Below are 23,884 nucleotides of genomic sequence, written 5' to 3'. Positions count from 1 at the left end.
CCCATTTATTTATTTTCTTTTAATTGAAGTGCTTAGCTTATTCTGGTTTACACAGAGATTTCCATGATTTTCTTTTTTTCATGTTTGGTGATGGAAAGTTTCATTCAGCTTCAGTATGTGCTTGAGGGGCATTGTGGTGGGGATGGGGGGAAAGTTCATAGTCTGGAATCAGAAACTTAAGAGCTGCAGCTCCTTGGAGAGACAGAGAGCACAGTAGTTAATAGCATAAATACATGTTTGAAACAGAGACATGTTTGAAACTCAGCTCTCATGCATGGTTGATGTCTTTGAACAGGTTATTTAACCTCTCTTTGCCTCAGTCTGTTAAATGAGTATTATGAGTTAATTTATATAAAGAACTTAGAATAGCTCCTGGCATTCAGTGAGTCCTTTATAAGTGGAACTGCTATTAATGATAACAACTTCAGATACAGTTTTTGTTTCTCTGTGATATATATTTCCATTTTTTTCTATAAAATGCCGAGGTATAAACCACGATCATTTCTGGTCCTGTAAGATTCTCAATTTATTTTGCTTCTGAGGTATTAATGATAAATATTTAAAGGTTCAAACATGAAAGTAAGCATTCATGAATATGGAGAATTTCCAATAGCTCTACACAGACCCAGAGCTGCCTGAATTACAATTTTTGGTGAGATGAATGAATACCCTGCACCACATGCTGACTGCCGTGAGGAATGTCCCATGTGACAAGATCTGGTCAGTTCTGGTTTCCCTCCTGCTCTGTGAGCCACAAGATTAGTCCTTCTGGTCACGCAGGTGATGCAGTTTACCTAATGTGTGTGGACATACACGTCAAGGTGGCTTATTTTCATCAAAGTTGAAAACTGAGATAATTTAAATATTTTTGCAATATTTGAATGGATATGATAAGTTTTCCCACTCAGGAAGGAACTTTTTTTTTAACATCTTTATTGGAGTATAATTGTTTTACAATGATGTGTTAGTTTCTTCTTTATAACAGAGTGAATCAGTTATACATATACATATGTCCTCACATCTCTTCCCTCTTGCGTCTCCCTCCCTTCCACCCTCCCTATCCCACCCCTCTAGGGGTCACAAAGCACCGAGCTGATCTTCCTGTGCTATGCGGCTGCTTCCCACTAGCTATCTATTTTACGTTTGGTAGTGTGTATATAAGTCCATGCCACTCTCTCACTTCATCCCAGCTTACCCTTCCCCCTCCCTGTGTCCTCAAGTTAAACACTATTAAAAGCAGTGTTACTCACAGTGTTGTTAAATCAATTCTTCCAGGCTTTCATCTATGCTTTGTTTAATGCTAACATTTTTCTTTTTAAATGGGGTTGATTGACATTTCATGGAGATCCAAATATCACTTTTGACATCCATTAAATTTTCATGACCTGAGGTTCAGCTGTGTTTTTTTAGGTTAGGACAACTTTTGCTTTTAGAAGTATTCTTTTAGGGTAAGAATATTAAACTAGAGTTGGCTGAAGTATGTTGAATGCATTTTATTGTCTGATCAGTCTCTCTTCAGCATTTATTATGTTCAGTGTACATGTGTGCACAACCCACCATTGTAAGCAGTGGGTGGCATGATATGAGAAGAAACCCAGTTCAGAACCTAGGGTTCCCTGGTCTTCCCACTTCTGCCATGTGTCTCATGCCAGGGTTAACAGAGTTTATCCACCCCTGTGTGTCAACCTTGTGGGCCTCAGGGAGTCATCACTGAGATTCTGTGAGATACGTGTTATTATTCTTAGTCTGCAAATGAGGAGGTTTGGCTAAGAAGACTCAACTGCTCCATAAACTCACACAACCTTATTTTTCTTCTAAATGAGCGTCTTGGTTATTCTCAGGTCTTTGTTATTCTTCGTAAGTTTTAGAATCAGCTTTTCAAGTTCATCAAAACATCCTGATGAGATTTTCTTTTTTCTTTTTTGCAGTACGCGGGCCTCTCACTGCTGTGGCCTCTCCTGTTGCGGAGCACAGGCTCCGGACACGCAGGCTCAGCAGCCATGGCTCACGGGCCCAGCCACTCCGCGGCACGTGGGATCTTCCCGGACCGGGGCACGAACCCATGTCACCTGCATCGGCAGGCGGACTCTCAACCACCATGCCACCATGGAAGCCCCTGATTAGATTTTTAAATTGGAATTGCCTTGAGTACATGTTGGAAGGACTGAAATCTCTGCCATATTGTTGCTTGCTATCATGAAAATGGTTCTGCTCTCCATTTGATTAAATCTTTTGTAATGTCCTTCAGTAAAGTTTTGTAATTTTTTTCACACAGCGTTTATACATCTTTTGTTCATTTTATTCTTAGGAACACTGGATATTCTGTGATTCTTAAATTATTTTTTAAAAACTTTAAATGACTTTCTAGAATTTGAAAAAAACTAGTTTGAAAATAGGATATAGATAATATTAATCATAGGAATTTAGTAGATTTATCAAATAATATTAAATAGCTTTACTAAACCACACAATAATAATATTATTGTAGAATTAATTCTGAGCGGCTTAGAAAAATTAAACTCCGGGCTTTATTATGATTTTGCCGCTTTTCTCACTAACATCTCTCTGTTCCAGAGCCCCACGCAGGACACCACATTACATTTAATGTTCTTACCTCCTCGGTCTCCTCCAGCCTGTGACAGTTTTTCAGTTTTTCATTGTTTTTCATGACACTGAAGTTTTGAAAAGCACTTGTCAGGTATTTTGTAGGAGGTTCCTTGTTTGGGGTTTGTCTGATAGTTACTCATGGTTACACTGGGATCGTGGTTTTTAGAGAATACACCAGAGGTGAGATGTCACCTTATTTCTGGGAGCACGTGGCATAACATGATTAACAACTGGTGAGGTTAACCCTGTCACTTGGTTAAGGTGGAACCTGCTAGCTTTCTCCACTGGGAAGTTCCTATTTTTCCTTTTCAGTCTATTTGGAAATGAGTCACTAAGTCCAGCCCATATTAAAAGGGAGGGAAATTAAGCTTGACCTCCTGGAGGAGTATCTATCTATATATATTATTTTTATGCTTTGTAAGGAAATTTGTCCCTTCTCCAAGTTATGTATTTTATTTTATCATCTGTTTCTATCAGATCGATTCATGGGTATTTATTTAAATACTATGGGTTATAATATTATGGATTTTTTTGCTCAAATTTTTCATCTTTGACTACTACAAGGTCTTTCAGGTTGACTCTTGTGTTCCTGCAATACGCCCCTTTGTTTTATTTTCTAAGTATTTCCTTATTTTCTGGCACTCTGAGATGTTCCAGGATCATCTTGTATTCTCTCTGCCCCAGTGTTACAATCAAACATTTTCCCAAAGAGCCCTGATTCCTTCTATTAGAGAATCCCTGACGACCACTGATCTCTTTTCTATCTCTCTAATTTTGCCTTTTCCAGACTGTGACTTGATTAGAATTATACAACAGGCTGCTTTTTAGGTGGGTCTTCCTTCATTTAGAAAAATATCTCTAAGATTCATCCATGTGATTGTGTGAATTGACATCTAGCTCCTTTTTATTGCTAAGTAATATTTCGTTGCATGGATATACAAAAGCTTATTCATTCACCGATTGAAAGAAATCTTCTGCATGAACATAAGTTTTCAATTCATTTGGATAAGTATGTGGGAGTGGGATTTCTGGGTCAGATGCTAAGCTTTTCTTTTATTTTCCTTTTAAAAAATAAAATTTCTAAGAAATTGCCAAACTGTCTTCCAAAGCAGCTGTCTTGTTTTGCATTCCCACCAGTGATGGCTGAGAGCTCATGCACTTATTTTGAGAGTAAATTAGTAGGAGCTCAGCCTTGTTAGAGCTTCAGAACTGTCCCGTCTGCGGTCTCCATGCCATCATGTGTTACCACATTCAAACAGGAGAGTCAAAATTTCAAAAGATGGCATGGAGATGATAGAAACAAAGAGACAGAACTTGAGTTACTTGAATTTTGTTATTCTGTATGACCGCTTGAAGCTTCTTCATGGTGACTTATTTTAACATTGGAAAACAATCACTTACTTGCTTCAGTCTTACTTTATAGGTGAAAAATGCTTTGAAATATAGGTGTAGCCATGATCATATGATGTGCTCATTAAGAAGCTCTGCGTGGACTACAGACCAACGCTGGGATATCCACCTCAACCTGTGAAGTGCGTTGCCGTCTGAAAATTAACGTGGACATGACAGGTGCTTCTCAGATTTTGTTCTCTACTGTATGTGATTTTTTTTTTTCCCTGAGCCATCTTCTTTTCTGGTGTAAACTTTTAAATCAAGTAAATCAGATATAAAAATGTTTATAAACAGCCAGAATCAACCCTAAAAATGATATAGTGGAATCCACACTTTAAAACTGTTCCTTGAAGGTCAGCACCAGAAACTGTGGAGAAAACCATTAACCAAGCAACAATAAAACTTAAGTAAATGGACATTTGTACAGAAAAAAAAAATCCAATTTAAGGCAGAACGTCAGGAGAAAGGACAAAAGGGGCTGGCCTTGTGTTGCCAGAAGGAACTGCAGGGCACATTTGAGTATTTTATTAATTTCACCAAGAACTGGACAGTTCTTCTGAAGCAATGGGTTAAATATTCTCAATGTTTCTTAACATCCAGCCCTTTTCTCAGACTCTTTTGGACATTTTCACTTAATAGAAATTTATGGTGAAGGTATGTTAGAGGAAATTCTTCCACTGCAGAGACATTTGAAAGCCATTAGAATCAGTCCTGAAGGAACAAAGACAATAACAGTATTTCAATTTCTGGAATTTATTGTGAAATGTGATTTTTTTTCTTTATGGATCTCTGACAAACTTACATTTAAGACTTTTCCTAACAATTCATATATCTGTTTCTTTACATGAAAAAACTTTCCAAACTTAACATTTTTTAAGGTTTTTAAAATAACATTTATTTCTTAAAAGTTAACATGTGCATAATAGGAAACCAAAGAACACAAGAAGCAAAAAACAAAGTCATCCATCATCACAAGCAGTTTACCATTTGATGTGTCCTTCTAGGTCTCATTTGTGTATTTAAACACAACTAAGCATCCATTTTTATGTAATTAAGATCATACAGTTATGTATCATGCTTTTTCACACATCATGAATATTTACCATTTCAAAGTCCCAAAGCTATGAGTATTTTGATAACCAAAAATACACTACACCAACTCAATCTGGAAGGAAAAAAAATGTAATCCTTTCTTGGCGACAAAAACTTCAGAAAAGACAAAAATGGCCACATGCCTCTAGATAAAGATATTGGCAAAGTTATGATTAAAATACTACATTCCCTTAACGTTCAGTTAAAAATGAGACATAAAGCAACAGAGTACCCAAAGTACAATGCTTTTAAGAGGATTCATTATCTGATCTAAACTATTAAAGTATTAGCAAGGAGGTATGTTTCCACTGAATTACTTAACAATGTATTCCTATAGTACAGCTAAGAGATGCACACACATCAATGGTTATCATCAAAATATAAAAAGGAACACATCCACATACTTCCCTCCCTTTTATACTTCCTTCTGCGCCTCTGTTGCCAACCTAATGAACAAGTCCTGGTGTACATTTCTCAGATGGTTTAACAATTCCATGTCCAAGATGCTACTTTTTTTAATCAATTATAACAAAGATATTTACAAATTGGTTAATTCACTAGCTTTACTTTTTATCCTACACTGTCACCTCAGGACTCCTAAAAAGCCTAGATGTTGCAAAATAATGAATGAACCTTGTCCATAATAAGCATTGGTACTTTACAAAAATGCACATTTAGACCTATGGTTATAACCTAAAACTGTCTTCTAGATATGGAGATATTAGCCAAGAGCCCTTCCCTTCACCCTTCCTCTTACCCCTCCTCCAGCATATCAGCGACTAAGTACAGGACTATATCTAGCTCCAAGAGGTGGCTTAACATAGACGCTCCCAGAAGACACAGCCCTTCCTAAAAACCAACAAAAGGGCATTTATTAAGGGGTTATTTTACTACCTCTACTTTTAATATACTTTGGGCATTAGGACTTGCTTATTCTTTACTACACAGCAATCTTAACTAAAACACACAAATAGAACAATGGTTAGACAATCTGAACTTGTCTAAAGACCCATGGGCACAGATCCCTTCTCTGCACTTCCTTCCCTGTCTGCTCCCCACCTCCCCACCACCCAGTGAATAGTCGGCTTACTCTCCGGAGACTCAAGTTTAACAATTTCCACTCCCCCAATACAACCATTCCTATGAATTAACAGAAAAAAAAATACTTAAAAGGTGTTACTTTTAACTCTCTACTTTCAACATGTGTTGTGCACTTTTACACATCTAGAAAGATTAGATGTTTCAAATACGGATTTAAGTTTGTCCACTATATATATATATATGAAGTAGCACTGAAGAAACTGCACACAAAGGCTATAGTCACAAAGTGTCTCCTAAACAGGAACACTCTGGCCTAGAACGATTCTCCTTCTCATCTCTATCAACCCAGTGGACAAGAATAATGTAATACTTAGAGGGGATTTTAACAATTTCACTTCCTCCAGTTGTTTTCAGAAGTCTTTCCTATGAGTTTTAACACAAAGTGTACACAATGTAGTTATCGGCTACTTTTGTCATACGCTGGCAACCGCTTTAACACCTGGGAAGACTAGATGTTGTAAATTTGGACCCACTCTCCTTTGTGTACACTATGTACACAGCCAAGTAAAACAAAACGCAGAGACACACTGGACAATGGTTAGTCTTGGTATAAAGCCCTTTACACTTTCTTCTTTCTCCCTGAACCAGCACAAATAAAATAATGTGTACTGCTCAGAGAGGTGGTTTGATCATTTCGATCACTCCATTTCCAAAAGACAGCATTTCACATGAATTTTAACAAAAAGATATATCTACAAAAGATGTTCCTTCACTACCTCTACTTTTAACATACTTTGTGCACTTCTAAACATCTAGAAAGACGAGACTTCAAATAAGGACTTAAGTTTGTCCACTATGTACAAAGTAGTGTTGAATAAACTACACACATGTAACAATGGTTAGATCTGAAAGTGTCTTCTACATAGGAACATTCTAATCTAGAACACTTCATTTCTCCCAGTACCTCCTTTCTACCATCCATGCAGCATTGGGCAAGTACAGGCACAGGTGTCACTTAGATGTGATTTACAATTTCACTTCCAAAGGTCCTTTTCAGAAGATGGCCTTTCAATTAATTTTAACACAAAGTGTACAAAATGTGTTAGTTTACTAACTCTACTTTTGTCATACATTGGCAACCTCTTTAATATCTACAGACTAGATATTATAAAATTGGGACCCATTGGTCCAGTATATACAAAACATATACAGTAAAGTTAAACAAAATGCATGTAACATAGAGCAATAGATAAGTTGAAATGTTCTAGTACCTGCTAGCAAAACATCTTCTGCTATCTTCCCTCCCACCTCCCTAAACCCAATGAACAAGCACAGAGTATACTCTTCAGAGAGGAGGTTTAACAATTCCATTTCCAAAGACAGTATTTCCCATCAGTTTTTAAAAGCTATTTACAAGAAGCATTATTCTACTGCTTCTACTTTTAAATACATCAAACACTTCTAAACATCTAGAAAGAATAGATATTTCATGCAAGAACTTACTTGTCCACTATGTACACAGCACTTAAATAAAATTGCACACATGTAACAATGGTTATAATCTGAGGTATCTTCTAAATATGACCATTTGGGCCTGAACCATTTCCTCCCTCACTTCCTTCTCTCCACCGCCAATCCAGTGGACAAGTACATGCATGTGTAATGCTTAGAGGTGGTTGAACAAATTCATATCCAAAAGTCATTTACAGAAGTCAAGCTTTCCTATGAATTTCAATAAAGTGTACAAAATGTGCTAATTTTACTAACTACTTTGTCATATACTGGCAACCCCTTTAACATCTAGAGACTAGATGTTGCAAAACTAGGACTCAATTTGTCCATTATATACACTATATAAACAGCAAAACAAAATGAACATACAAAAAATGGTTTTGTCTGAGAATGTCCAGGTATGAACACACTAGCATATTACCTTTTGCAATTCTTTCCCTCCCTCCTCCAAACCACTGAACAAGTATAGACAATAGCATACTGCTCAGAGAGGTGGTTTAACATTGAACATTCCCAAAGACAGTACTTCCTGTGAATTTTAGCAAAAAGATATTTACAAAGTGATAGTTTACTACCTCTACATTTAACATACGTTGGGCACTTCTAAACATCTAGATGGACTAGATGTTTCAAATAAGGACTTAATTTGTCCACTATATACAGAGCAGTATTGAACGAACTGCACATATGTAGCAGTTATAATCTGAAAGTGTCTTCAAAATACCAGCATTCTAGCCATTCTAAGACCAACCTCCTTCTCTCTCTGCCCCCTCCACCAACCCAGAGGACTATAATGCTCAAATTTTCAGAAGACAATCTTTCCTAGAAATTTTAACACAAAATGTACAAAATGTATTATTTACTAACTCTATTTTTGTCATACACTGGTAACCTCTTTAACACCTAGAAAGACTAGGTGTTGTAAACTAGGACTCATTTGTCCATTATATACACTATATACACAGCAAAGTGAAACAAAATGCAGGAACATAAAAAAGACAATGGTTAATCTTGCCTCACTATAAACACACTGGCACAGAGCTCTCTGCACTTCCTTCTCCTCCCCCCGACCTTGAACCAGTGCACAAACAAACACAGTGCATACTGCGTACTGTTCAAAAAGGTGGTTTGGCCACCCCTCCCCCCCAAAACAACATTTCATACGAATTTTAACAAAAAGATATTTACAAAATGTCTTTTTACTACCTCTACTTTGAACATATATCAGGCACTTTAGAACATCTAGAAAGACTAGATATTTCAAAAAAGTACTTATTGTCAACTACATATACGGTAGTAAGGAGTAAAACGCACACACAAAACAATGGTTCTAATATGCACGTATCTTCTAACTGTGACCAGGCTGGCAAAGAACCTTCTTTTCTTCCTCCTCAACGTCCTCCATCCTATGTCCTCTAACCCACTGAACAAACGTGCACCTCTGTGGCTCCTGATGTCACCTCTAGAGGTGGTCAAACAACTCCATTTGGAAAAGTCATTTCCAGAAGACATTATTTTCTACGGTCTTTTTAAAGAAACAAATGGCATTTACAAGACATGTGACTTTCTAACTCTACCATATGTCGTTAACCTCTTCCCATCTAGAAGGCCTATATGCAGCGAAAAATTTTCTTTCGAAAGGTTGGGGGGAAAGTTGAGAGCAGCTTTTTCCTATTATATACACAGGCCTTCTATAAACGGCCAGTAAATCTTCCCAAAGGGTGGCGGGTACTTCCTATTGGCCGCACGTGGTACGTGATTCTACCATTTCTATCTTCTGACATCGAGGTCTTGGTAGAACGACGACCAACTGCCCGATGACCTGCTAACGTTCCACCCGTCATCAACCGGGGCTCCGCTCACCTTCCGGGCAGTCAGGCCTTTGTCCGTCGTTGTCTGGACGAGGTGAGGTCTCGTCCCACTGGGACAGAGAGGTCCCCTCAGGTCCCAGATCCCATGGGCTCCAAGGCCTAAGGGTGGCCGAGCTGGCGTCCACATAGAACCCCCTTCTCAGGCCCTCGAGGCTCTCCAATGGCCGCCATGCTTCTTGCCCTGCCACGCCCGACGCCGAAAGACGCCACGTCCTCGGTGGCCTGCTGGAGGCTTTGCCTAACCCCTGCAGCGTGGGGTCAAGAGACCCGGCGGTGGGCGGGATCTGGGTTCTGAGGGGCCGCCGCAGTTAGGTCGCGGAGGTGGGGTGGGGGAGCAGTTCATTGCTGCTTCTAGGCTCCGGCCTTGCCAGTGGGTGGCTGCAGCGAGGGCTCTGGGGCTCGGCAAGACACAGCCTGAGCCTGTCCCGGGGGCCCCTCAGTTCACCTGCCGACCGGAGGCCGGAGGGGGAGGGCCTGGAGGGCCCCGGGCTAGAAGGCTGAGATCCGCTTCTCACCGCACTCTCTGCCGGAACTCCAAACTTAACATTTAAGAAGTGTTTTTCGATTAACTATGGGGAAAGGGACATGACAAATCTTGCTATTTGTCCATTGAACATGAATATGCAAAGAATATTAATTTTGACAAATATACAGTAGTTACAGATTGAAGCAGATGCTGTACTGTAATTTATTAAGGCATTAGGCTCATATGTAGGCATAAATTTCCCCCTTTTTTAAAAAGTGCATTAGTTCAATTAAAAGAAGCAATTCATTGCTATTTGTCTTTTTATTGTATTTCATTTTAATTTTTATAATTAAAAATGGTTATACGTATATCAAGTTCAATAAGAGGAAATTCTTACTGTGTTTCTTTCTTGCCATTATTATTATGTGTTTCACTACATAACTACTACTGAAAATAATTGTCACAAAGAGGAGGTGATGGTAAACCATGACCTACCAGGTGTCTGATATGTTAATTAGGCCACTGCTGACCTGAAGTTTGGCTTCAGAAAAGAGGAGCATTGTGGGGTCATAATAATAAAGAACACAGCTTCGTGGGGGAGGTGCTTTCTGTTGGGAAGGAAGAAGTCTTTCATTAAAAAAAAAAAGAAAAAAAAACTAATGAAAGAAAAAGAAAAATATTTAAATTTTTTACCATTTTCTTGTTTTTATTTTATTTATTTATTTTTGCAATACACGGGCCTCTCACCGTTGTGGCCTCTCCCATTGCAGAGCACAGGCTCCGGATGCGCAGGCTCAGTGGCCATGGCTCACGGGCCCAGCCGCTCCACGGCATGTGGGATCCTCCCGGACCGGGGCACAAACCCATGTCCCCTGCATTGGCAGGCAGACTCTCAACCACTGCGCCACTAGGGAAGCCCTTACCATTTTCTTAACATGCGATAAATTGTTTTACTATGTTAGGATAAAGAAATTGGAATATAGAACGTCTAGCACATGACCATCATTCCTTTGCTTTCATTATTTCTGTCATTTAAAAAAAATTCACTTTCTTCATCGTTTAGCATCTTACACGGCCTCTGAATGACCCCTGGTGGGTGTGAGGTTGCTGAAGTGGAATTTCACGTCTGCTGTAATATATTAGCAGAATACGAAGTGGAATTTGGTCAGGATTGTTTTGTTCCCTTGGGCTTGTAATTCGGCCATAATGGTCGCACAGGCTCTGGTGGAGCAACATGGCAGCCATGAAGGTCGAGGGGAAAATGGACGGTCACAGTCACACACGCATCCTCTTGAAGGCCTGTGTGGCTGGTGTGAGCTTGGATGGGCTTTGGCAACGGTAAGACACTCAGCTCCACAGTGACCAGTGACCACCACCCCAGCCCTTTATCCAAAGCTTGCAAAGCAGTCTGCCCGGATCTTTTTGTTTTTTTAATTGCATCAAATTGAGAAAATGTATGACAGTGTTTCTGTATGTACTAATTACATTCTAGTTTTTGAATATTCACTTTTTTTTTTTTTTTTACAGTATGCGGGCCTCTCACTGTTGTGGGCTCTCCCGTCGCGGAGCACAGGCTCCGGACTCGCAGGCTCAGTGGCCGTGGCTCATGGGCCCAGCCGCTCCGCGGCATGTGGGATCTTCCCAGACCGGGGCACAAACCCGTGTCCCCTGCATCGACAGGCAGACTCCCAACCACTGTGCCACCAGGGAAGCCCACATTCACCTTTTTTTAACTTTAGTTTTCATATACATATAAGAAAAGCTGATTTTTTTTAATAAGTATTAGACTATAAGCCAAGGACAAGTGCAATATTAATTATAAAAGACACCTTTCATTTCCTCTAATAGCGTAAGACAAATATGGCTTAAAATGGCCTGAAACTTAGCTGGTCTTTATGGCTTCAAGTTCTCCTCACAACTCCATTCTCACTTTTTTTTTTTTTTTCTTTTTTTGCAGTACGTGGGCCTCTCACTGTTGTGGCCTCTCCCGTTGCAGAGCACAGGCTCCAGACACGCAGGCTCAGCGGCCATGGCTCACGGGCCCAGCCGCTCCACGGCAAGTGGGATCCTCCCGGACCGGGGCACGAACCTGTGACCCCTGCATTGGCAGGCGGACTCTCAACCACTGCACCACCAGGGAAGCCCCATCCACACTTTTGATACAGGTTTTCTGAAAAGGCAACAGAACACTCTTTTACTCTGTGCAGGATGAGACTTAATTGCGTAGTATTTCTTTAGTGGTTAATCATAAATTCAGTGATGTGCACGGAGTGATACCTCACATCTTTTTCTCTGCAAAGAATGCCGACGGTATTTTGAGCTGGCAGCTCTGGGTAAAGGGCAGCGGGGTGCAGCTTAATGGCACATACATCTCTCGGTCTGTTTGCCTTCACGTGATCTAGAATTCTGCCTGGCAGACTTGGTGTGAAAGCCTGTGTCACACTATCTTCTGCGAAAATTATTAAATCATTATCAATATTGGTGACTGGGTAGAAAGTTTAACCTAAGTAAACAGGAGTCTTGATGCTGGTCCATGAGATGAGTTAACAGATTTCAAGTCCTTAGAGCTATGCCAGATACAAAGTAAGGATTTACAATGTGCTGCTATTTATTGCTGATACTAGTCCTGTTGCTACTATGCTCCTACCCCTAGAACTTCTACATTTATTCTTGCAACACCCCTTTGTGGCTGGTCGTGCTCTGAATTCCAGAAGTGTGTTTGATGTATGGCAAGGTCACTTTGATATGTTTCTCATTTCCCTGGCAAGCGCCCACCCCATTGCCTGGTTCCAGAGCACACATCTGTCTCCCTGGCCCTCGATTCAATAGCAGTTAACTCAGCACCTCTCACCAGCTTTAATTCATGGTCCAAAGGTTAACAGGTAAAGGAACAGGTTTGGAAAAGATCTAAATCATGTTTCCGTTTTTCCAGATGGATGACTTTAACAAAAGAGCATGACTCCATTGTGTCTAAGAGCAGTTAAATTCTGCCTTTATTTCAGAACGTATCTGTAGGTTATTAAGATTTTTTTCCTTCAGTATTTTCAAGGGGAAGTGAGAAAGCTGTATTTTCTTCGTAAGAAGTTTCTCAGGAAGATATGTGAACTACTGTCATGAGACCTACTGCAGCGAGGAGACTTAATCACATGCACAGATTATTTTCCCATTTGAACATGATTTAATGGCCATTACGGATGAATAAGCTAGGCTTGTAGCAGGTTATCGCTCACCTGCATTTTTGTTAATTATTAGTCAAGAGGGATAAACTGGGGAGGGTTTCATTTGGAGCTGGACTAGAAAAACCCAGAGGATGAGTGTGATTTGCTCCAATAAGATTTGGGACCATACTGGCTAACCAGGCAGCCGTGTGGGGATGCACTTAGGGATGCACTGATGCACTTTAATAATTTCAGACCCAGTGCCCAGCACGTGTCGCAATTCTGGGAGACGACGTCGTTGACTGTGAAATCTAAAGGTCAAGAGAAAAGTGAAGGGAGATACTTCTTGCCCACCTTCTCCCTAGAATATCAGATCTGTTGTTCCTCTTGCTGGATAAATGAAGTAATAGTAGCCAAAATTCAAAATAGTTCCCCATCGAACAGTAAATGCCCTGGTTTTCTTAGAGGGACTCAAACATGCCTAAGTGGGGCTCAATTCCTCCTTCCAACATGCCGAAGCTGACCTGAGCCGAGTCCCCAAGTCGACAGGTATTAGAACTCCGTGTCTCTCAGTTTTCCTTCTATGATGAAGCAAGTGCGTCAGCCTATGTTTAGTTAGTTTCTGGAATAGCTTGTCAAGGATGGTTCTCAGAAGAAAGGAATTTTTCTGGAGTTTATCAGCCTTTGAGGCTTAGCTATTCAGGTTTAGCAAGAGGGGGTGGGAAGGAACAGCTGTGGGACCCAGATATTAAGGCTAAAACAGTAAAAACAGCCAGCAGATCATGTTAACAGGGTGTCTCTGAGATGAGTGCTGTCCCTGGCAGCACCCAAGCATCTGCTGATGACAGTGAGGAATCGTGTCTGGAGCCTGAGGCGGCAAGGGTGAGATTCTGACAAGTTTACAGCATGTACCCTAATCAAGTGATGTCACTTCACAGGCTCCCTCCCAGCTGCAGGGGAGGAATCCTCCCACTCTCCATGCTGGGGCTGTGGGAAAGAATGGGCTCTGTGACCTTTTCAGCCCCTCAGAATCACTTGGCTGGGAAAGCTGGGTGGTCAGACGGAGAGTCTCCTGAGGATGGAGAAACTCAGGCAGAGACAGAAGAGGAGGACTGGAGCAGCTGGAGGAGCAGGAACATTACTGAGTGACCCAGCTACAAAGCTGGGAACTGTATTTTCAGTTTAATGTACATGTTGATTCATCCATCCATCCCTCCATCATCCACTTATCTATCCATTACCCATCCACCCATCCACTCCTCTGTCCATCCATCATCCATCCACCTATCCATCCCTCCATCATCCACACATCCATCCATCATCCACTCATCCATCCATTATCCATCCACTTATCCACCCATCCGTCTACTCACTCCACTCATCCAACAAATGCTCATTGATCAACTGCTACAACCCTGCTTTTTTCTACCATTATTTAATTTTTAAAATTTTAAAAATTTGTATTGGAGTATAGTTGCTTTACAATACTGTGTTAGTTTATACTGTGCAGCAAAATGAATCAGCTATATGTATACATATATCCCCTCTTTTTTGGATTTCCTTCTCATTTAGGTCACCACAGAGCACTGAGTAGAATTCCTTGTGCTATACAGTAGGTTCTCATTAGTTATCTGTTTTATACAAAGTATCAATAGTGTATATATGTCAATCCCGATCTCCCAATTCACTCCCCCCTCCCTCTCCCCCTTGATATCCATACGTTTGTTCTCTGTCTGTATCTCTATTTCTGCTTTGTAAAGAAGATCATCTATACCAGTTTTTTCAGATTCCACATATATACATTAATATATGATATTTGTTTTTCTCTTTCTGAATTACTTTACTCTGTGTGACAGTCTCTAGGTCCATCCATGACTCTACAAATGACCCAATTTCATTCCTTTTATGGCTGAGTAATATTCCATTGTATATATGTGCCACCTCTTTTTATCCATTCCTCTGTTTTTTTTTTTAACATCTTTATTGGAGTATAATTGCTTTACGATGGTGTGTTAGTTTTTGCTTTAGAACAAAGTGAATCAGCTATACATAAACACATACTCCCATTTCTCCTCCCTCTTTCCTTTCCCTCCCGCCCTCCCTATCCCACCCCTCTAGGTGGTCACAGAGCACCATGCTGATCTCCCTGTGCTATGCGGCTGCTTCCAACTAGCTATCTATTTTATGTTTGGTAGTGTATACATGTCCATGCCACTCTCTCACTTCATCCCAGTTTACACTTCCCCCTCCCTGTGTCCTCAAGACCATTATCTATATCTGCAACTTTATTCCTGTCCTGCCCCTATGTTCTTCAGAATCTTTTTTTTTTTTTTTAGATTCCATATACGTGTGTTAGCATAGGGTATTTGTTTTCCTCTTTCTGACTTACTTCACTCTGTATGACAGTCTCTAGGTCCATCCACCTCACTACAAATAACTCAATTTCGTTTCTTGTAGTAATCTCTCATGATCTTTTGTATTTCTGCAGTGTCAGTTCTTACTTCTCCTTTTTCATTTCTAATTCTATTGATTTGAGTCTTCTCCCTTTTTTTCTTGATGAGTCTGGCTAATGGTTTATCAATTTTGTTTATCTTCTCAAAGAACCAGCTTTTAGTTTGGTTGATCTTTGCTATCGTTTCCTTCATTTCTTTTTCATTTATTTCTGATCCGATCTTTATGATTTCTTTCCTTCTGCTAACTTTGCAGGTTTTTTTCTTCTTCTTTCTCTAATTGCTTTAGGTGCAGGGTCAGGTTGTTTACTCGAGATGTTTCCTGTTTCTTAAGGTGGGATTGTATTGCTATAAACTTCCCCCTTAGAACTGCTTTTGCTGCATCCCATAGGTTTTGGGTCGTCGTGTCTCCATTGTCATTTGTTTCTAGGTATTTTTTTATTTCCTCTTTGATTTCTTCAGTGATCACTTCGTTATTGAGTAGTGTATTGTTTAGCCTCCATGTGTTTGTATTTTTTACAGATCTTTTCCTGTAATTGATGTCTAGTCTCATAGCATTGTGGTTGGAAAAGATACTTGATACAATTTCAGTTTTCTTAAATTTACCAAGGCTTGATTTGTGACCCAAGATATGATCTATCCTGGAGAATGTTCCATGAGCACTTGAGAAAAATGTGTATTCTGTTGTTTTTGGATGGAATGTCCTACCAATATCAATTAAGTCCATCTTGTTTAATGTATCATTTAAAGCTTGTGTTTCCTTATTTATTTTCGTTTTGGATGATCTGTCCATTGGTGAAAGTGGGGTGTTAAAGTTTCTTTTTATGGCGGAGTAATATGGCACTGTATATATGTGCCACATCTTCTTTATCCATTCATCTGTTTATGGACACTTAGGTTGCTTCCATGTCCTGGCTATTGTAAATAGAGCTGCAATGAACATTGTGGTACAGGACTCTTTGAATTAAGGTTTTCTCAGGGTATATGCCCAGTAGTGGGATTGCTGGGTTGTATGGTAGTTCTATTTTTAGTTTTTTAAGGAAGCTCCATACTGTTCTCCATAGTGGTTGTATCAATTTACATTCCCACCTACAGTGCAAGAGAGTTCCCTTTTCTCCACACCCTCTCCAGCATTTATTTTTTGTAGATTTTTTGATGATGGCCATTCTGACCAGGGTGAGTTGATATCTCATTGTAGTTTAGATTTGCATTTCTCTAATGATTAGTGATGTTGAGCATCCTTTCATGAGTTTGTTGGCAGTCTGTATATCTTCTTTGGAGAAATGTCTATTTAGGTCTTCTGCCCATTTTTGGATTGGCATGTTTGCTTTTTTAATATTGAACTGCTTGTATATTTTGGAGATTAATTCTTTGTCAGCTGCTTCATTTGCGAATATTTTCTCCCATTCTGAGGATTGTCTTTTTGTCCTGTTTATGGTTTCTTTTGCTGTGCAAAAGCTTTTAAGTTTCATTCGGTCCCATTTGTTTATTTCTTGTTTTTGTTTCCATTTCTCTAGGAGATGGGTCAAAAAGGATCTTGCTGTGTTTTATGTCATAGAGTGTTCTGCCTATGTTTTCCTCTAAGAGTTTAATAGTGTCTGGCCTTACATTTAGGTCTTTAATCCATTTTGAGTTTATTTTTGTATATGGTGTTAAGGAGTGTTCTAATTTCATTCTTTTACATGTAGCTGTCCAGTTTTCCCATCACCACTTATTGAAGAGGCTGTCTTTTCTCTACTGTATATTCTTGCCTCCTTTATCAAAAATAAGGTGACCATATGTGCATGGGTTTATCTCTGGGCTTTCTATCCTGTTCCATTGATGTATATTTCTGTTTTTGTTCCAGTACCATACTGTCTTGATTACTGTAGCTTTGTAGTATAGTCTGAAGTCAGGGAGCCTGATTCCTCCAGCTCCGTTTTCTTTCTCAGGATTGCTATGGTAATTCAGGGTCTTTTGTGTTTCCATACAACTTGTGGAATTTTTTGTTCTAGTTCTGTAAAAAATGCCACTGGTAGTTTGATAGGAATTACATTGAATCTGTAGATTGCTTTGGGTAGTATAGTCATTTTCACAATGTTGATTCTTCCAATCCAAGAACATGGTATATCTCTCTATCTGTTTGGATCATCTTTAATTTCTTTCATCAGTGTCTTATAATTTTCTGCATACAGGTCTTTTGTCTCCTTAGGTAGGTTTATTCCTAGGTATTTTATTCTTTGTTTACAATTGTAAATGGGAGTGTTTCCTTAATTTCTCTTTCAGATTTTTCCTCATTAGTGTATAGGAATGTGAGAGATTTCTGTGCATTAATTTTGTATCCTGCTACTTTACCAAAGTCATTGATTAGCTCTAGTAGTTTTCTGGTAGAGTCTTTGGGATACTCTATTTATAGTATCATGTTATCTGCAAACAGTGACAGCTTTCCTTCTTCTTTTCTGATTTGGGTTCCTTGTATATCTCTTTCTTCTCTGATTGTTGTGGCTAAAACTTCCATAACTATGTTGAATATTAGTGGTGGCAGTGGGAAACCTTGTCTTGTTCCTGATCTTAGTGGAAATGGTTTCAGTTTTTCACCATTAAGAGCTATGTTGGCTGTGGGTTTGTCATATATGGCCTTTACTATGTTGAGGTAAGTTCCCTCTATGCCTACTTTCTGGGGGGTTTTTTTTTTTTATCATAAATGGGTGTTGAGTTTTGTCAAAAGCCTTTTCTGCTTCTCTTGAGATGATCATTTGGTTTTTCTCCTTCAATTTGTTAATATGGTGTATCACATTGACTGATTTGTGTATATTGAAGAATCCTCGCATTCCTGGGATAAACCCCATTTGATCATGGTGTATGATCTTTTTAATGTGCTGTTGGATTCTGTTTGCTAGTATTTTGTTGAGGATTTTTTCATCAACATTCATCAGTGATATTGGCCTGTAGATTTCTTTGTTTTTGACATCTTTGTCTGGTTTTGGTATCAGGGTGATGGTGGTCTCATAGAATGAGTTTGGGTGTGTTCTTACCTCTGCTATATTTTGGAAGAGTTTGAGAAGGATAGGTGTTAGCTCTTCTCTAAACATGTGGTAGAATTTGCCTGTGAAGCCACCTGGTCCTGGGCTATTTTTGTTGGAAGATTTTTAATCACAGTTTCAATATCAATGCTTGTGATTTGTCTGTTTATATTTTCTATTTCTTCCTGGTTCAGTCTTGCAAGGTTGTGCTTTTCTAAGTATTTGTCCATTTCTTCCAGGTTGTCCATTTTATTGGCATAGAGTTGCTTGTAGTAATCTCTCATGATCCTTTGTATTTCTGCAGTGTCAGTTGTTACTTCTCCTTTTTCATTTCTAATTCTATTGATTTGAGTCTTCTCCCTTTTTTTTCTTGATGGTCTGGCTAAAGGTTTATCAATTTTGTTTACCTTCTCAAAGAACCAGCTTTTAGTTTTATTGATCTTTGCTATTGTTTCCTTCATTTCTTTTTCATTTATTTCTGATCTGATCTTTATGATTTCTTTCTTTCTGTCAACTTTTGGGTTTTTTGTTCTTCTTTCTCTGATTGCTTTAGGTGTAAGGTTAGGTTGTCTATTTGAGATTTTTCTTGTTTCTTGAGGTAGGATTGTATTGCTATAAACTTCCCTGTTAGAACTGCTTTTGCTGCATCCCACAGGTTTTGGGTCATCATGTTTTCATTGTCATTTGTTTCTAGGTATTTTTTGATTTCCTCTATGATTTCTTCAGTGACCTCTTGGGTATTAAGTAGTGTATTGTTTAGCCTCCATGTGTCCGTATTTTTTACAGATTTTTTTCCTTTAATTTATATCTAGTCTCATAGTGCTCTGGTTGGAAAAGATACTTGATATGATTTCAATTTTCTTAAATTTACCAGGGCTTGATTTGTGACCCAAGATATTATCTATCTTGGATAATGTTCCATGAGCACTTGAGAAGAAAGTGTATTCTGTTGTTTTTGGATGGAATGTCCTATAAATATCAATTAAGTCCATCTTGTTTAATGTATCATTTAAAGCTTGTGTTTCTATACTTATTTTCTCTTTGGATGATCTGTCCATTGGTGAAAGTGGGTTGTTAAAGTCCCTTACTATTATTGTGTTACTGTCAATTTTCCCTTTTATGGCTGTTAGTATTTGCCTTATGTAGTGAGGTGCTCCTATGTTGGGTGCATAAATATTTACAGTTGTTATATCTGCTGCTTGGATTGATCTCTTTATTATTATGTAGTGTCCTTCTTTGTCTGTTGTAATAGTCTTTATTTGAAAGTCTATTTTTTCTGATATGAGAATTGCTACACCAGCTTTCTTTTGATTTCCATTTGCATAGAATATCTTTTTCCATCCCCTCACTTTCAGTCTGTATGTGTCCCTAGGTCTGAAGTGGGTCTCTTGTAGACAGCATATATATGGGCCTTGTTTTTGTATCCATTCAGCCAGTCTATGTCTTTTGGTGGGAGCATTTAATCTATTAACATTTAAGGTAATTATCGATATGTATATTCCTATTACCATTTCCTTAATTGTTTTGGGTTTGTTATTGTAGGTCTTTTCCTTCTCTTGTGTTTCCTGCCTAGAGAAGTTCCTTTAGCATTTGTTGTAAAGCTGGTTTGGTGGTGTTGAATTCTCTTAGCTTTTGCTTGTCTGTAAAGGTTTTAATTTCTCCATTGAGTCTGAATGAGATCCTTCCTGGGTAGAGTAATCTTGGTTGTAGGTTGTTCCCTTTCAGCTCCTTAAATATGTCCTGCCAGTCCTTTTTGGCTTGCAGAGTTTCTGCTGAAAGATCAGCTGTTATCCTTATGCAGATTCCCTTGTATGTTAATTGTTGTTTTTCCCTTGCTGTTTTTAATATTTTTTCTTTGTATTTAATTTTTGATAGTCTGATTAATATGTGTCTTGGCATGTTTCTCCTTGGACTTATCCTATATAGGACTCTCTGCACTTCCTGGACTTGATTAACTATTTCCTTTCTCATATTAGGGAAGTTTTCAACTATAATCTCTTCAAATATTTTCTCAGTCGCTTTCTCTTTCTCTTCTTCTTCTGGGAGTTCTATCATTCAAATGTTGGTTCATTTAATGTTGTGCCAGAGGTCTCTGAGACTGTCCTCAATTCTTTTCATTTGTTTTTCTTTATTCCGCTCTGCAATAGTTATCTTCCAGGTCGCTTATCCGTTCTTCTGCCTCAGTTATTCTGCTACTGATTCCTTCTAGAGAATTTTAAACTTCATTTATTGTGTTGTTCATCATTGTTTTTTTGCTCTTTAATTCTTCTAGGTCCTTATTAAACGTTTCTTGTATTTTCTCCATTTTATTTCCAAGATTTTGGATATCTTTACTATCATTACTCTGAATTCTTTTTCAGGTAGACTGCCTATTTCCTCTTCATTTGTTTGGTCTGGTGGTTTTTACCTTGCTCCTTCATCTGCTGTGTGTTTCTCTGTCTTTTCATTTTGCTTAACTTACTGTGTTTGGGGTCTCCTTTTCACAGGAGGCAGGTTCGTAGTTCCCCTTGTTTTTGGTGTCTACCCCCAGTGGGTAAGGTTGGTTCAGTGGGTTGTGTAGGTTTCCTGGTGGAGGGGACTGGTGCCTGTGTTCTGGTGGGTGAGGCTGGATCTTGTCTTTCTGGTGGGCAGGACCATGTACGTTTGTGTGTTTTAGGGTGTCTGTGACCTTATTATGATTTTAGGCAGCCTCTCTGCTAATGGGAGGTGTTGTGTTCCTGTCTTGCTAGTTGTTTGGCATAGGGTGCCCCGCATTGTAGCTTGCTGGTCATTGAATGGAACTGGATCATAGGGTTGAGATAGAGATCTCTGGGAGAGCTTTCACTGTTTGATATTACATGGAGCCGGGAGGTCTCTGCTGGACTAATGTCCTGAGCTCAGCTCTCCCACCTCAGAGGCTTAGGCCTGACACCCGGTCAGAGCGCCAAAACCTTGTCATGTACACAGCTCAGAAGAAAAGTGAGAAAGAAAGAAAGGAAGGAGGGAAGGAAGGAAGAAAGAAAGAAAGAAAGAAAGAAAATAAGGTAAAATAAAGTTATTAAAATAAAAAAATAATTATTAGGGGGCTTCCCTGGTGGCACAGTGGTTGAGAGTCCACCTGCCAATGCAGGGGACACGGGTTCGTGCCCCAGTCCAGGAGGATCCCACATGCCATGGAGCAGCTGGGCCCGTGAGCCATGGCCGCTGACCCTGCATGTCCGGAGCCTGTGCTCCACAATGGGAGAGGTCACAACAGTGAGAGGCCCGCGTACTGCAAAAAAAAAAAAAAAAAAAGAAAGATTAGTAAAAATAAAAAAGTTAAAGTAATTAAAAAAATAAAAAGAAAGAAAGAAGTGAGCAACTAAACCAAAAAACAAATCTACCAATGATAACAAGAGCTAAAAACTATACAAAAAAAACCCCCAAAACCCAAAAAAGCAAACAACAAAAACGGACAGACAGAGCCCTAGGACAAATGGTAAAAGCAAAGCTATACAGACCAAATCACGCAAAGAAGCATACACATACACTCACAAAAAGAGAAAAAGGAAATATATATCATTGCTCCCAAATTCCACCTCCTCGATTTGGGATGGTTCGTTGTCTATTCAGGTATTCCACAGATGCAGGGTACATCACGTTGACTGTGGAGATTTAATACGCTGCTTCTGAGGCTGCTAGGAGAGATTTCTCTTTCTCTTCTTTGTTCGCATAGCTCCCAGAGTTCAGCTTTGGATTTGGATCCGCCTCTGTGTGTAGGTCGCCTGAGGGCATCTGTTCTCGCCCAGACAGGACGGGGTTAAAGGAGCAGCTGATTTGGGGGCTCTGGTTCACTCAGGCTGGGGCAAGGGAAGGGTATGGTTGCGGGGTGAGCCTGTAGCGGCAGAGGGCAGTGTGACATTGCACCAGCCTGAGGCACGCCGTGTGTTCTCCTGGGGAAGTTGTCCCTGGACCATGGGACCCTGGCAGTGGCAGGCTGCACAGTCTCCCGGGAGGGGAGGTGTGGGTAGTGACCCGGGCTTGTACATAGGTTTCTTGGTGGCGGCAGCATCAGCCTTAGCATTTCATGCCTGTGTGTGGTGTCCGCACTGATAGCCGCAGCTCATGCCCAACTCTGGAGCTCGTTTAGGCAGTGCTCTGAATCCCTTCTCCTTGAGCAACCCCAAACAGTGGTCTCTTGCCTCTTAGGTCCAGACTATTCCCGGACTCCCTCTTGGCTAGCTGTGGTGCACTCTTCCCCTTCCAGCTGTGTTCACGCCGCCAACCCCAGTCCTCTCCCTGGGGTCTGACCTCTGAAGCCTGAGCCTCAGCTCCCAGCCCCCGCCTGCCCTGGTGGGTGAGCAGACAAGTCTCTTGGGCTGGTGAGTGCCAGTCGGCACCGATCCTCTGTGCGGGAATCTCTCTGCTTTGCCCTCCGCACCCCTGTGGCTGCGCTCTCCTCCGCGGCTCCGAAGCTTCCCCCCTCCTCCACCCGCAGTCTCCGCCTGCAAAGGGGCTTCCTAGTGTGTGGAAACCTTTCCTCCTTCAGAGCTCCCTCCCAGAGGTGCAGGTCCCATCCTTATTCTTTTTTCTCTGTGTTTCCTTTTTTCTTTTGCCCTGCCCAGGTACGTGGGGAGTGTCTTGCCTTTTGAGAAGTCTGAGGTCTTCTGCCAGCGTTCAGTAGGTGTTCTGTAGGGGTTGTTCCACATGTAGATGTATTTCTGATATATTTGTGGAGAGGAAGGTGATCTCCATGTCTTACTCTTCTGCCCTCTTGAAGGTTCAACCTCATTTCTTTTTAACACTGAATAATATTCCATTGTCCAGATGTACCACAGTTTATTTATTTCTTCACCCACTGAAAGACATCTTGGTTGCTTCCACGTTTTGGCAATTGTGAAGAAAGCTGTTATAAAGATCCATGTGCAAATTTTTTGTGGATATAAGTTTTAAAATCCTTTGGGTAAATACCAACAAGCAGGATTTCTGGATCATATGGTCAGAGTATGTTTAGTTTTGTAAGATACTGCCAGACAGTCTTCCAAGGTGGCTGTACCATTCTGCATTCCCACCAGCCATAAATGAGATTTCCTGTTGCTCCACATCCTTGTCAACATTTGCTGTTGTCAGTGTTCTGGATTTTGGCCACTCTAATGGGTATGTAGGGGTATCTCATTGTTGTTTTAATTTGCATTTCTCTGATGGTACGTGATGTGGAGCATAATTTCATATACTTATTTGCCATCTGCATCTTCTCTGGTGGGGTATCTGTTAAGGTCTTTGGACCATTTTTTAATCAACTTGGATTTTTTTATTGTTGAGTTTTAAAAGTTCT

The sequence above is a fragment of the Mesoplodon mirus genome, assembly GCF_964341445.2.
Source record: "Mesoplodon mirus genome assembly, chromosome: 5".
Lineage (NCBI taxonomy): Eukaryota > Metazoa > Chordata > Mammalia > Artiodactyla > Ziphiidae > Mesoplodon > Mesoplodon mirus.
Note: the sequence above shows the minus strand (reverse complement) of the source record.